Raw genomic sequence first — 12745 nt, forward strand, 5'->3', positions numbered from 1 at the left:
CCCGGAAAATTCCGCCCCATATCTTTTAAGGATCCTTTACCTCTTCTGCTGTTAATGCTGACATATTCAACCTGTGCAGACCAGCGCTCCCAATTGCTAGGTGAATTTTTATGGCTTGCTTGTCTGGTTCAGACTCAGCTGAATCAAGAATCCATAGCTCCGTACGTTGTTCAAACACTTTGAATTTGGATAGTAGGTCAGCTGCATCCCAATTAAAACTGGGGAATTTTGTGGGCATTTTGACCAAATCCCTTTGACCATCCTCCTTGTTTTATTCAATTTATTGTTCAGCAAAGCTACCCGTTATAATTGTAAACTTGTTTGGTCCAATTTTTATGACAGCTTTGTTTGCTTTTTTTTGGTGGCTCTCCCTTGTTCACTATCAATCCAGCTCACACCCTGGTCTCTTGCCTTTCCTGCCTAAGCTAACATGGTGCTGATACTCTTGACGCACTGCTTCACTCGCAGAGCTGACAGGCTATGTGTTGCAACCTCACCATGAGGGATCTGTCTGCTTACCAGCTCTTCACTTAAGCATCATCTTGGCCCTGTGTCTTCAAAGCTTTTTTGTGCAGTCACCTCACTGCAATTTCAGCACTCTCCAGCGCTGCAAACTCGTGGCCTGGCCAAGATGTCGAAGGTTGTCTTAATCCATGTAGCACAACCTAAGGCTGTTCACCAAGTTGTCCCTGTATTTAATCTTGCTGCCACACTGTTTGGCTATCACTGAACATCAGGTCATGTTACTATAATGATATAAAGGCACCAATTACTGATGAGGGATGGTATAAACACATTGTGGATTTATTTATTGAGGCTAGGTACATGAGAACATATATACATAGATAAAGTGCTTGAAACCATCAGAGCAATTTTGTGTCCTGTTCATAGGAGAAAGTGAAACTGAGACTGGATCACATGAAACACTTCCCTTCTAGTGATGGCAGGCTGCTATCCCTTAAAGGCATATTACAACACACCAGACATAATCATTGATGGCACCAGTCTCAAGTTTGGAGAAAAACTCTCATATCTTGGTAGCGTGCTGTCTTGGGATGCCAATATCGATGAAAATATCAGTGCAGGCATCCAGAAAACAAATTCTTCCTATAGCAGCCTCCATAGTTGTGTCTGGAAGCAGCATAGCATTAAGTTGAAGAATAAATTCAAACTCTACCAGGCTATTGTCTTTACCGTCCTGCTGAATTCTGAGTCTGCTATAGCTGCCATATCAGAGCTCTGGAACGCTTCCACCAAAGGCACCTGAAGTTCATCTTGAGAATTTAATGGCAGGACAAAATTCCAAATGATGAGGTCCTTCTTTGTTCTGGGTTCAACAGCATGGAGTGCACCCCTCCAGAAAGGTGGTCAGTACAAACGATACAAGGACACCTTAAAAAAGAGCCTTACAAACTCCTGCATTACAAACCACTCTTCTTGGAAAAACACTGCAGCTGACTGGCCTGTCTGGAGGCAAGAACTGAAATTTAGTTCAGCATGCTTCGAGGGCCATCTACATCAAGCCCCCACATCCAACATGCCCAGAGAAATGCTGGACTGGTGCAGTTGCAGAAGCTCCCCCTGCCCCCAGTACCAAAAATGACAACTTGAGCTGCCAGTTCTGTGGCAGTCCATGCCTATCTCACAATGGACTCTTCAGGCATGAGAGGGCCCACAGAAGATGATGAAGTCACTACAGGTGGACGTACTTGAATAATGAGGAGTGTTCCACCATTTGCAACTGTACTGGCGTATCAGCTTAGATATTGCGCTTATAGTTTCTAGAGTGGGACTGTGTGCCCACACCATTCTGACTCAGAGGCACTGCTGATACCTTAAGAAAGCAGGTTAAAGTCTATTTTCAGTGGTCAGCAAAGACATCCGAAAAATGGATCCATCCTGGATGTCTTGTGGGGTGGGGTATGCAGAACATTGACCCTGCAATTGTCCTTGTAGTGCCTGTTTCATTCCTTTAAAATAGGTGGTTCAATTTTATACCTGTCAATCTTTATCTAATGCTTACTCTTTCATACACCACATTACACGAGGATGTCAATAATTTAACTAATTCTGTGCTAATTCAAAAATACACCTTTTCTGGAGACAATACCACTAACATAATTCAATTTCCAGAATTTCCCATGTAATGTGAACATTTGGGCCAACACAATTGCAGTTCAAGAGTGGATGGTTTAGTTCAAATTCTGTTACAGTTGCAATGGTCACTACAGGAAAAAAAATTGCATAACTGATTAATATTACAGGCTTACTTCAAAATCACACTACTGGCAATTACAGTATCTGATGGCTGACCGTGAGAGAACATTAAAAAAAATACCAAAAATGTTCTAATTCAAAATTCTATTTCTGGCATCTTTGTGTTTCATTGTGGGAATTGCAGAATGAAAGAGATTCCCTGGAAATTACTGTTAATGAACCAGCAGTCATCAACCTTCAGTTACTGCAACTGCAATGCCCAGACAGTGATCACTCTATACAGTAGAAAGTTCAAAGCATGAAAGCACTTATGGAAGTCACAGCGTACAGTTTCATTATTTTTCCTGTTGGAACGCATTATTTTTTATTAATGACATTACTATATTACATTTTTAATTTGAATTTCTTATCATTGCATAATCCTGGCAGCCTCTGCACAAATGGTTTTGTTTTCTAAGGTTTTAAACTGCCATCAATTCTTTTTTATTTTGAAGGTGAATATTTTATTTTGTATGTTGCTTATTTAAGCATTTTAATTATCAGTTCAACTGTTTAAAAGGATTGATGTGTACACCTACGCAATTCATTGCATTCAATTTGTCCTTGTAACTATTGGCTCTTTCAATTAAAATTTTAACAATACTCCTTGTATGCATGTCTCCGAACATGACATTTTAATGTCGCTGAAAGAGAAACGACTCCTGCCTGAACACTTCAGAGTATCATGTGGGTGTTATCATTTCAGAAAGGCTGGCAAATGAAATATCTTTCCATCATTTAAACACTTAGTTCAGGAAACTAAGAAAAAAATCATGTCAAAAGATTTTTAGAATATAATAAATGGATGATTAAAATCCCATTGATTTCAGGGTTTAGTAATTTGGAAGTACTTAAAAGATAGCTTTGATGCCAGCTATAGACTCCAGATCTTTTGTCAAAATTTTCTTTATCTCTATCGCTTATGGGATTATGGATGGAATTGCTGTGAAGATGGCGTGACTCCAGCTATTGAGAATTCATAATAGTTTCCCAACGCTAAGCAGGGAAGTCTTCTTCTGATAGCAGCACAAGCAGTGCATACCAATTGCCATTTTTTCAATTTGCTTCTGAGTTGAGATAAATCAAGAATTCAAGGGGCTATCTTCCTGGGTCTGTGCCAAGCAAAACTGAATTTCCTGCATGGAGCGTGTTCTGGAAAGTTAGCCAAGTCCTTTGCAGGTTTATGCTTCGAACTGCCCAATTTTCGGTACTCCATGTGACTGAGCAATCTAACCTACCTGGGCACAGACCCAGGAAAATCTCACCTCTATAGTTTATTAATTTACTCTATGTTTTGCCTGAGGAGGATCTTCAAATAATTAACATGCGCCTGGATATGATCCAAAAAAAAAACTTGCTGTCTGCCTGGTAAAATTTCATGTCACAAATTTGCCTTACATTTGCAGCTATCTTACTTTGTTTTATCAGAACTAAATTATTTTGACAAAGATGAAATAAAGCGCAATCAGTTTAAACTCATAAAGTGATCATGGCAACTTTTTATCCTGGTGTTTCGGTGTACGGTGTGTGTACGCTTGAAGCAAATCCAGCTCTTTCTCCATGCTTCTCTAGACAAAGAACGAGTGAAGTGGTTGATTGCTATATGCCTCTGTGGGAGCCTCTTGGGACTGGGGTGTCCTATACCATTGAAATATCACTGACCAATGTGTATCCCTGCATGTAGTGTTGTATGCTGATTTTATATACTAGAATTTGGATACTGGACTACATCCATGAGGGGTGAGTTAGCTTAGTTTATTAGACAACTAGTGTGTCATTCATAGAACTGAAGAAGACCCCATGAATGCTAAGGCTTTTATTTTAACTCCATTTGAAATGTGCACGGTTGTGGGAGGGGTTAAGGTTAGGCCTAGCCCGCTTATGACCTGATGCCGCACTGTGTGCACCCAATAGCATTGTATCTACATTGACTTACAAGTTTACTGAGATCTCTCAGTGGGCAGGCAAGTTAAATTAATTTAACTTAATTTAATTTAAGTTAAATTAAAATTTGATGTCAGTGATAGGTCAGGGAAGCCTGTTTGGTATCAAACTGATCCAAAGAAGCCAAGGTAAGTTTTGAAAATATTACTTTTGTGAAAAATCCTTGTGGACTAGGAGGATCGGAAATATTGCTCCCAGGCCCTACAAATAATCCTTGGGCCTTCCCAGCCCTGGCCCATATCTCTCCCTCTGTATGCTATAGCTGCTAAAGCCCTTGCCCAGTGTTACCTTTGTGCAGAGGACTATTCTGTTATGTATTGAATGTCTCGTTTAGCTTGATATACTTTGCAAGCCAGTGCATTATGGGATCACAGAATCCATGTTGTTATGTTAGCCCTGTTACTGCAGTAGAATAAACGAGAGCTGCAATGTTCAATCACCTTCATGCCTCCATGACTATTGATTAGTCTATAAAAAGTTATCGGCCATACTAATATTAAAACATAACAAATTGGCGACGAGGACGATGGACCTTTGTGGTAAGGCCACTTGAAAAGTGAAACAGCTAGCAAAAGGAAATTACCAGTAAATATAAAAGCACACCTATTCTCCCGGAGTGCTCCTGAAGTTCAGACAAAAGGGATCTGCAAGGCAAAGATAAAAATACTATATGGGAGGAAATTGCTGTTGTGCTTTTCTGAACAGGAGAGAAATTTAGAAAAAAAAAAGCAAAGCAGCCACATATACAGAAAACAAAAGAAACCCACTATTGCAGGAATCCCAAGAATGCACAGGAAAAATACAGCGACAGGGCCGCCAGCTGCGGACAGCCTCCGAAGTTCCAAATATACAACACACGCAGGATTCAAAAAGAAAGCAGAGAAAGAGAAGAATGTGCTGCAGTTTTAAAAAGTTTTTAAAACTTTACATAAAGGGAAGGTCCATGATCATCGGAGAGCTCGCCAAAAGCCCAAAAAGCGTGGGAAAAAGCACAGAGACATAACCTGCAGCTGCTGACAACCATAGTTTTAAAAAAAGGGTTACTGTCTTAAAATGGTTACAGTATTTAAAGTGGTAATTACAAAAAAAGGAAACAACAGTAAAAAAAAGTGATGAAGAAGAGAAAATAAAAACGTGGAAAATGACTACACTTACCAGACCTATGGGAGATTTCAATGAAACTGTGGAATAATGAAGCTCCTACTCTGAATGTTTTGAGTTTTTTGTCCTTGCAAATGGAATTGAAAATGATAGAAAGGCAGCAACTTTCTTAAGTGTGATGGGAGCTAAACATTTGGCTTATTAAGAAGCTTGGTGCAGCTTGACAAACCTGGCACAAAATCTTATGAGAACATTGTAAAAGTCCTGGAGATGCATTTTTCTACTAAGCCACTTCTCAAAGCAGAAAGATTTAGGTTTCACAAAAGAAACCAAGAAGAAACAATTATGCAGTATTTTGCAGTACTTAAAAAGCTCAATGAACATTGTGAATTCAAGGAAGCACTGAATAACACCCTCCATGACAGGCTGATCTCTGGCCTTCGTACTGAAGCAACCAGAAATACCTCCTGATAGAGGCTAACTTCACATTGCAGAAAACCATAGAGATTGCAGTCTCCATTGAATTAGCTGCAAAAGAAATACAGCCGTGATTGCATCGACATGAGTACATAACGTGACAGTTGAGTGTGCAACAAGATAGCCAGCAACCAAGAATGTTACCATTGTGGAAAGCCTGGTCACCATCCATCTGAATGTTGACACAGATTTGTTGAAAGTCATCAATGTGGCAAGATGGGATACATTGAATATGCCTTTAAAAACAAAAAGGTAGCAGTGAATCAGAAAGGCAAACCAGAGAGAAAGGAATCTGCCACCTGGCGTAACAAGAGAAATCTGCATGTCATGTAGCAGGAATGGGTGGACCAGAGTGACACTGAGTCCAAAGAAGAAGGGCCGCTCCACATCTGGTCAATGGCAGCTGGTTCACAAGGCGACTGGGTAACACCACTGCTGGAGGGCCAACCAATATGTATGGGACGGCACACAGGAGCGATGATTTCTCTAGTCCCAGATGCTGTGTGTAAGGAGAAGACCAAGACATTGAAGCCAAGGTAAGATGTTGTCATTCATGTCAGAGTGTGAGAAACATGCCTCAATTGACACCCCTCCATCCATAGGATTGGTCGGAAAACGTCGATTTCGCTGGACCATTTGAAGGAACAATGTTCATGGTGGTTATAGATGGCTGTTCCAAATGGCCAGAAGTTTCAATGATGTCCTCTACTACAGCTAAGAGTACAATTCAAAGGCTAAGAGAAATGTTCAGTCATTATCACAAGAACAACTTATGACAAACAATGGGCCTCAGTTTGTCTCGCAGGAGTTTGAGAATTTTTTGAGAAGTAACGGAATTCATCATATCACCTCAGAACCATACCACCCATCCCCCAATGGATTAGCTGAGAGAGTTGTTCAAACCATGAAAAATGCTTTAAATTCAGCAGGAGGACATTCATCCATTCAAAAGCGTCTGGACACATATCTGCTGATATACCTGAAACACATCACATGCTACGACTAAAGCATCTCCAGCATTCCTACTATTGGGACGGCATCTCTGCACTTCCTTTGATCTGCTACAACCAAACAAAAACACACCAAGTTGTGCAGGAGCAACAGCACGACCAAGTGGAGAGAAGAGCACAAGGATCAAAGCCAAGCATTTTCTGTTCTGGACAAGAAGTTCTAGCTCGGAATTATGCTACCGGAGCTAAATGGGTTCCTGCTACAGTGATTACTCAGACAGGACCTGTTTCATGCACAGTCCAAACTGCAAATGATCTCACCTGGTGGAGACATGTTGACCAACTGTTGCCAAGTCAAGCACCATGTAAGGATCGACCTCTTGTGATAGAGCCACCTCCAAGACAAGGAATGCCGGCTCCAGTCTCACCTCCTCAGTCTAGCTCGACTGAAGTTGAAGTCATCTCACTTCACCTGCATTAGACACACCTTCAGTTTCCACTATGAGTCCTAAATTGCCATCAGTCTTTGATGAACATTAGCCTGTAAAAGCACCGGAAGTCTGACATAACCCATACCGGCAGAGAAGAGCACCTGAGCGTCTGAATTTATGAAGTCAGAGACTTGGGGCAGAGTTTCGCCCAAGTCGGGTGGGCTTGGAGGCAGCAGGTGGTGGGGGGTGGGGGGGGTGGGTGGGTGGGTCAGGAAGCCGGCCGCTGTCTGCAATCGAGGCCGGAAGGCGATTTCACCCTGGCGGGCCAATTAAGGCTTACCCAGCGTGAAACGTGAGGGGCAGGAACTGCAAGTTGACATCAGGATGCTTGCCCGACATCAACGCGCATCATTTTATGCTCGAGCTGGTCTGGCACGTGCCCGCCCACTGAGCTAAAACTTGTGCCCTTGAGATGGGTTCAGCGGAAATAGAGGCAGTCTATTTTCTTTCCTTGGATCAGGAAATGTTTTGTTAAACTGATATTTCCAATAGGTGGGGAGGAATATATCAAGTATTGAATATTTTGTATAGCTTTCCATGCTTTGCAAAACAGTGCATTATGGGATTGCGGAGTCCATGTTGTTTTGTTAGATCTGTTATTGCAGTAGAATAAATGAGAGCTGCAATGCTCCATCACCTTCACGTCTCCATGAGAATTGTTTTTGTGTGTCGGGTGTAGGCTGTGGGAATGAAGTTTGCAACAGTGCTAAGTGCGTGAGGGTGAGGTTAAGGGTGTGGAAAGCTTCCTGTCCCCCCAGCAGATAGGTTGCTGTTCCTTTCTACATCCTGCACTAAAACCTCCAGTGGAGCATTCGAGAATTTTTTTGTGCACTCTACCAATTTCTAGCATTGTTCCACGAAGAAAGATCTCCTAGTTCACTTCCTGTCCCTTAAGAGGCATTGGCTCCCTTTAAATTCTGTTGGGCACTCCCCATATTTTGTTCCTCCTCATGCATACAGCGAATAAACAGCAAGAGAATTGCTAACGGCATGCAGCAATCAATGAAATAGATGAGAATAATAGATTTTATGTACAGCCTGCACTGTAATCAAATGGTGCAGGTTCATCATGTACTGCAATCCTCATGCCTGTGTGTTATACAATTTAATCCCCCCTGCACAGAGGAAAGATATTAAAGTGACAGAAGACAATGCACTAATCATCTGTTTAGAAATAATCGATGAGCTAATAATGATAGATCTGCTTAACAAATGTTAACTGAGAAAAAAACATTTTTGTCAAGAAAACATTAATTTAAAAATCACAAAAGAAGACAAAAAATAAAGAATAAAATAGAATAAGGTGAGAAATTAAGAATTGGTGCAACAATTTTATTGCCTAACAACAACAGAGTAATAGGAAGAGAAAGAAATAACCCCCACAAAACATTGGTGAGATATACCTAGTACTATTTGAATGCCAACACATGATGCAAAGGCATGTTAAGAAAATATTCATGCCCAGATGATCCTACATGATGGACTGGATTTTAATCTTCCAATGTGCTGGTAGCAGAGAATATCTATGGGGTACCTGAAAGCAGTGAATTTGCTGGGGGCTTTTTAACCTAATAACTACATTTGTATCTGACCTCCGGATTTTCTGACTAATTAGTGAAAGTAGCATGATGATGGCCAGTGTGTGTCTATTTCAGCTGCATTATTTAAAGAGATCTCTCAAGTATCAACATTGAAGGATAGTCCAGGTATTTCTGAGAAAAGAGACAGTTCGAAGCTTTTCATCTTGCGCTCATCAGGGTATTTCACAAGAATACCAATATAAGGAGAAAACAATTATTTATTGGAACCTTGTTGTTGTTTTCCCCTTATATTTGTATTCTTGCAAAGTGTCCTGATGAGTGCAAGACAAAAAACTTCGACATGTCTCTTTTATCAGCAATACTCAAACTCTGTACTACCAAATTATTGATTGTCCAGGTATTTCAACAGAGCAAGGAAGTGCAGCTCACAATATTACACCTTGCTTCACTGGTGCCTCCCTAGAGCAGATACTGCAGACTGTAAAGGTCAATAAAGAGATTTCCTTCCCAGCTGACTGGAAGAATCCTGTCACAGAGAATAAAAGGCCATGTTTGGAAACTGCTGAGGAGGTGAGCAAAAGGAGTGTGGTGTCATGCTCCTGGATGAAGGTCAGAAGAGATTCAATGACCTAAGTAAGTCAGGAAAGTTGAGTAGCATGGTACATGCAAGTATATTTTGATGTGCATCTAACCCCAACCACATTCACTCTGTCTTCCTTAGCTTAATTGTGTACATTAATTTTCATTGCAACTTACCTTGTGGATGCATCCATTCTCCTCTGTCTAGACATCCCCCCACATTCCCATATTTCAATCAGCTGCTGATACTCGCCCTCATTTTAATTCAATATCACACATAACCCTTACAGTGGCTATCCACAAATATTGTCCACCCATCCACTCAAGACATTCCAACACTCTAAGTCATAGATTACTTCTTTCCCTTCCTGCAGAAGAACAGAACACAGAACACCAGGCAGAGAACCTGAGGCGGTCCTCCAGTCATCTCCACACTGACAGATGCAGTGGAGAAGGTGCTGATGATAAGCCAAGTCTTCGTATGCCTGGTCAGTGGAAGAGGAGATGGGGGTCTCCAAGCTACCTGGTGGTAGAATTCAATATTAGACAGCTACATGGCATACAACATTCACTTATACTGATGTCAGCAGTCAGTGAAATATGCACAATGGTGGTTTAACACTTTCTTACACTGACAGCTCTAAATCATGCCTTTCATCTTCCACAGGCTCATCAAGCAGGAGCAGAATGAAGATTCCTCAGAGGAGGTCACTCAGTGTGAGGATACTTGAGAAGAGAACTCAAGCAATCTGTCCACCAGCTCAGATACACATACGTTGGTGGGATCGCAAGACAGGACGCAGGATGCTTCACGTTCTGCACAGCTGCACACCGATGCTATGCATCGGAGGTTGTTGGCAAAGAGGTAATTTTGCAGCAGCAGCAGAAATTATCTGAAGCACTGTCAGCCTTTCCACCTCATGCTTGGAAAGAGATTGAAGGAGTCCGACACTAACATGAGGTTCCATGATGTTGCATGTAGCATCAGATGCAGCACTCAAGTGAGTGTATGCTGGCCCTCACTAATGGCTTACATACTCAGAATACCATCAGGCCATCAAAACAGAATTGATGTAAATCTAGCCTTGGCCATTCAGTGGCTCACTGATGTGTAGCAAAGTGCTCTCCACTTCATTGCAAGCAGGGAAGTGCAGTTGAGCGATCAGGGATTAGATGGAGAAATGGGACATGGAAGTTTGGACACTTTTCACTCGCTTTCCTCCCACCACCCCCTGGTCAGTTCCCCATTCTGCACTGATGCAGGTGGAATAAACATAGAAACATAAAAAATAGGATCAAGACAAGGTCATTTGGCCCTTTGAGCCTGTTCTGCCATTCAAGTTGCTTATAGCTTATCCTCTATCTCAATGCCATATTCCCACTCTCTCCCCATACCCCTTGATGCTTTTAGAGTCCAGAAATCTATCTACTTCCTTCTTAAGTATATTCAGTGACTTGGCCTCCACAGCCTTGGGTAGTAGAGTATTCCATAGCTTCACCAACCTCTGAGTGAAGAAGTTTCTCCTCATCTCAGTCCTAAATGGCCTACCCCATATCCTGAGTTTGTGAAACCCTTGTTCTAGAGGCCCCAGGAGAGGAAACATCATCCCTGCATCCAGCCATGTGAGAAATGTATACATTTTAATGAGATCTCCTCTCATTCTTCTAAACTCCAGTGAATACAGGCCTAGTCGACCCAACCTCTCCTCATACGACAATCCTGCCATCCAAGGAATCAGCCTGGCGAAGCCTCACTGCGCTCACTCTGTGGCAAGGATATCCTTTCTTAGGTAAGGAGACCAAAACTGCACACAATACTCTTTGACAGAGGACATTGGCCAAGAGGATCTCATCAGTCACAGAATGAATCTGAGCATCATGCCTTGAATGCTGCTGAAACCACAGGAGTGGTCCCACATTAGAATGGTAGAAAAAGGAAGGGCAAAGATTTTTAGTTGGATAAGGGCATGTGTATGGTTGTTTAACATAACGTTAGATTGTTAAGTTTCTGTTTAAATTTTCTGCAAGATTAAAATTATTTGTTGCGTCATTTGCCATTTTGCTCATTTTCACCTGCTGCCTGCATGGCAAGTGGTCTTCTCACTTGAAATGAATAGAAAGAGTTAAAGACACGCAATGGCCATCTGTGACAAGGAGGCTTTATTGATCACAGAATTGTTTTGTGTTGGTGGTGGGGGCAACTAGGTCCAGAACTTGCCATGCTAGGCATCTTGGGGTAGGTGTCACTGTTGGTGTCCTTGCCATCACATTCCCCTTCCTCCTGTCCCTCATGTTCAATATCCTCTTCCTTCTAGATCTCCAGTTTTCAATGCTGTGCTATGTTGTGCAGGGTGCAGCACAGCAATACTGTTCTTGACACCCAGGGTGGGGCATACTGAAGAGTTCCCCCAGATCTGTCCAGTCACTTAAAGCGCATCTTCAGCATCCTGATTGCTTGCACAATGCCGGCTCTCATGGCCAGCTGGCTTTAATTGTATCTCTTCTGGACATTTAAAAAAATATTCATTCATGGGATGTGGGTGTTTCTGGCTCGGCCATCATTTATTGCCCATCCCTAATTTCTCTTGAGAAGTTGGTGCTGAGCTGCCTTGTTCAACTGCTGCAATCCATGTGGTATGGGTACACCCACAGTGCTGCTAGTGAGGGAGTTCCAGGTTTTTGATCCAGCGACAGTGAAGGAACAGCAATATATTTCCAAGTCAGGATGGTGAATGCTTTGGAGGGTAAGTTCCAGGTGGTGGGGTTTCCATCTATCTGCTGCCTTTGTCCTTTGAGATGGTGGTGTTTGTGGATTTGGAAGATGTTGTCCAAGGAGGCTTAGTGTCTTGGCTTTTATTGGGTGTCATCAACCACTCTTCAGTGGGTAATCCTTGTCTCCAAGATGCCTGTGAATCTTGCACAAAAGTTCATGATAATCTTATTGTGGCTGCACACAAGTTGCACATCAATGGAAGACTTGCAGTTGACAAAGATCCCAGGGTGATCTGCCTTGATTGCCACGTGTGTGCAGCCGATGACTCTCTGAACCAGTGGAAAGTCAGTCAGAGCAGTAAGGCTGAATGTCTACTCATTCTGATTGGTCTCATTGATTGTAAAGTGCCCAGAAGTCCCGGACCTGACAAACATTGCATCAGTCGTATGTGAGTTGTATTTGTGGGCAGCGTAATGTCAAACTTTGCAACTATTTCCTGCAGATCCCTGGAAGGATCCAGAAGCAAAGAAATTAAGAGGGTAGTGACTTTGACATGTATCGGTAATACATGTCCACCTGATCCAATTGGCAAGCAGGCTTCTTCTAGGAGGCTGCAGATGGCTGGGACTATCTAAAGTGATATTCTGAGCCTCTCGAGGCACTCATACTTGGATATGCCCAGGAAGTTGATCC

Source organism: Carcharodon carcharias, chromosome 4, assembly GCF_017639515.1.
Source record: "Carcharodon carcharias isolate sCarCar2 chromosome 4, sCarCar2.pri, whole genome shotgun sequence".
NCBI classification, from domain to species: Eukaryota; Metazoa; Chordata; class Chondrichthyes; order Lamniformes; family Lamnidae; genus Carcharodon; species Carcharodon carcharias.